General features: G+C 42.2%; 1 pseudogene; it reads right to left on the minus strand.

The window, feature by feature from the left end:
* Positions 1 to 830: 830 nt before the first annotated feature.
* On the minus strand, positions 831 to 3,391 carry LOC114113142 (non-histone chromosomal protein HMG-17-like; annotated as a pseudogene).
* Positions 3,392 to 3,764: the final 373 nt, after the last annotated feature.

Below are 3,764 nucleotides of genomic sequence, written 5' to 3' on the forward strand. Positions count from 1 at the left end.
ACAATGTGGGAGACCTGGGTTCGATCCCTGGGTCGGGAAGATCACTGGAGAAGGAAATGGCAATCCACTCCAGTACTATTGCCTGGAAAAGCCATGGACAGAGGAGCCTGGTAGGCTACAGTCCACTGGGTCTCAAAGGGTCGGACATGACTCAGCTACGTTCCTTCCTTCCTTCCTTCCTTCCTGCCTCCTGAAAAACCTATATGCAGGTCAAGAAGCAACAGTTAGAACTGGACATGGAACAACAGACTGGTTCAAAATTGGGAAATGAATACATCAAGGTTGTATATTGACATCCTGCTTATTTAACTTCTATGCAGAGTATATCATGCAAAATTGCAGGGAGAAATATCAATAATCTCAGTTATGCAGATGACACCACCCTTATGGCAGAAAGTGAAGAGGAACCAGAGGCTCTTGATAAAGGTGAAAGAGAAGAGTGAAAAGCTGGCCTAAAACTCAACCTCAACATTCAAAAAATGAAGATCATGGCATCTTGCCCCATCACTTCATGGCAAATAGATGGGGAAACAATGGAAATTGTGACAGATTTAATTTTCTTGGGCTCCAAAATCACTGTGGATGGTGATTGCAGTCATGAAATTAAAAGATGTTTGCTCCTTTGAAGAAAAACTATCACAAATCTGGACAGTGTATTAAAAAGCAGACATTGCTTTGCCAGCTAAAGTCCATATAGTCAAGGCTATGGCTTTTCCAGTAGTCAGGTATGTATATGAGAGCTGGACCATAAAGAAGGCTGAGCACTGAAGAATAGATGCTTTTGAACTGTGGTGTTGGAGAAGACTTTTTTTTTTTCTTTTCCAAACTGTATCCAGCTTTATTAACGATACTTTTCAAAAGCAATCATGGTATTTCAGGCAGGACATGGGCAGACAGTCATTAACAGTATACAACTTTCCAACTCCCTTTTTCAATGGACTACCAAAATCAGAAAGCCACTATAAAACCAATGAAATCTTCATGTGATGCTCTGAACAGGGAAAGTTTAGAGTGAGGGTTGACAATTCACATTTAGCATGTTGTTTAACAACTTTTCACAAGCCAACCCTGACTTTCAAGAAATGGAAATGAAAAAGGCAGAAGTATCACTCTGAGGAGCCACAGTCTAAAAAAAGGAACCACTGCTCTTTTGAAGGACTCCATCTCAATGGTGACACTAGAAAGTCCAGACTGCCTGACATACTGGTCATCAATTTTGGGGGGGCACAAGGTTCAGGTTCCAACAGGTCTCTGGGTTTAGGGGAGTCAAGTCTGTGCTGAGGTGGAGAGGGAGAAGAGGACATAGAAACTAAATTTTAGTTTTTCCACACCACAAGGCGTTTGTGCCAAGGTGGCTAATGTGTGTCAACATCAAGGAATCCTTCCTTCCTGGGAACCAAGAGGAAGTCTTTCAAAACTAGATGGGAAAGGTATTTTTCCCCCACATCAATTCAGCTTCGGAGACATTCTGTTAGTGATGTGCCCTTCCCCCAAAAAACAACAATGAAGTGTTCTGTGTGTTAACAACATAGCTTAAAAAAATAAAAGTAAAACAAAATTCTGCATTTTTATAAAACTTGATAAAAAATAGTATTTCAAACTGTACAGTCACGAGAAGTACACAGTTATCAAAAATGCATACACTTCACTTGACATCTCCAGCACCTTCAGCTTTCTGTGTCTGGTCTGTTTTGGCATATCCATTTTCTGCAGGGTTATTCCCATCCTTGCCAGCATCCGCTTTCCCCTTTTTCCCTTTGGGTACCTTCTCTCCCTTCTTTGCAGGGGCCTTTTTAGGCTTGGGCTCTGGCTTTGGAGGAGCAGGTTTAGCAGATAACTTTGCAAATCTTCTCTGTGGTTCGTCCTTCACCTTGGCTTTGTCTATTCCCCTTCAGCCTTTCTCCTAGGCGTGGTGGCTGCGGTGGCGGGACGTAGGCGCTAGACACAGATGCAGTGGCGTGCGGGCTTTAAGTTGACCCAGGGGTTGCCCTCGCCTCTTCTTCACACTGCTCCTGGAGAAGACTTTCGAGAGTCCCTTGGACTGCAAGGAGATCCAACCAGTCCATCCTAAAGGAAATGAACCTTGAATGTTCAGTGGAAAGACTGATGCTGAAGCTGAAGCTCCAATACTTTGGCCACCTGATGTGAAAAGCCAACTCATTGGGAAAGACCCTGGTGCTGGGAAAGACGGGGCAGGATAAGGGGGCGACAGAGAATGAGACGGTTAGATAGCATCATTGACTCAATGGACATGAGTTTGAGCAAACTCAGGGAAATGGTGGAGGACAGGGAAGCCTGGAGTGCTGCAGTCCATCGGGCTGCAAAGAGTCAGAAACAACTGAGTGAATGAACAACCGCAACAGCAATCTTTGTGATATTTTGCAAGATCCTGGTGCTTCAGTCTCAGTTTTCCCATCTGTTGAGAGAGGATGACATGCTGGTTCAGGATGGTGTGAGAATTCACTAAAGAATGTTATGTGGAACACCTGTGAAACATACTAAGGGCTCTTTTTTTTTTTTTTCCTGCAAATGAACACTGGTAACTTGAAACATTACTGGGCCTAACTGGGAAAAGTTGACTGAGATCCAAAAGGGATAGAGAAAGAACACTTGGAGAAACTGGGAAGATTCACCATGGGGAGGTAAAAGCAACATGTTGGAAAAAAAAAAGAAGTGGATTGGGAGTTGGGAATACAATTTATTCACTCAGCACTGACACCAAATATGGGGGCTAGAGAAATGACCTCTTTGGACCTAATTTACCTTGATTTACAAAATCAGGAGAGTGGAAATGTTCTTTGAGGTTGCTGTTGGTGGTTTGCTTTTTTTTTTTTTTTAAAGTAGACATAAAAATAAGACCAATGCTATAAAGCAACAAAAGTATTTTTTGGGGATTGGTTAGAAACAGCAATTCAGGAGACCAGATTCATGTTGAAACTCAAATGTGCTCTGAGGAGATTGAAAACCAAAGGATTTTTAAAGAAAAAAGGAGAAAGTTTTCATAAATTTCTAGAATTCTGATTCATGCTGATGATGGTCTGGAACCATTCTTGTCTATACATGACTGTTCATTTCGGCTGCTGCTGCTGCTGCTAAGTCACTTCAGTCGTGTCCGACTGTGCAACACCATAGATGGCAACCCACTAGGCTCCCCCGTCCCTGGGATTCTCCAGGCAAGAATGCTGGAGTGGGTTGCCATTTCCTTCTCCAATGTATGAAAGTGAAAAGCGAAACTGAAATCGCTCACTCATTGCGGCTACTAATATGCAAGAGTTTGTTGGGTAAGCCATCTTTCAGAATGCTTTTGTGGTTTTGCCCAGTTCATGGTGCACGTTCCATACAAGCGGAAATGTGCACGGACCGCACTTCCCCAGTAGCCTCCTGGTTCCATTTTTGTGCTCTGGTGCCATTATGAACTCCATTTTATTCATTCTTAACAACTATAACAATTATCCAAATTTAAGAATAAACTGAGTAGCTACTGGTGGATGTTTACAAAGACTCCCTTAAAGATTATAATTATTTAAAAGGAGAAAAATAGATTAGAATTATTAAGTCTTTGTATTTTCTCAAATATTATTCCTTCTGTTCACAATACTCTTCCTCTCATTTTTGTCCCCTAGCTAATCCATATTAAGACCAACTAACATATCACCTCTTTGGGGAAAATTTTCCAGGGTCTCTCCATCTAGTAAAGTCACCCTGTTTCTGCTTTCCCTCAGGATTTTGTGCTTATGTCTATCATTGTGGCCAGTCCTGGGGCA

Source organism: Ovis aries, chromosome 2, assembly GCF_016772045.2.
Source record: "Ovis aries strain OAR_USU_Benz2616 breed Rambouillet chromosome 2, ARS-UI_Ramb_v3.0, whole genome shotgun sequence".
Lineage (NCBI taxonomy): Eukaryota > Metazoa > Chordata > Mammalia > Artiodactyla > Bovidae > Ovis > Ovis aries.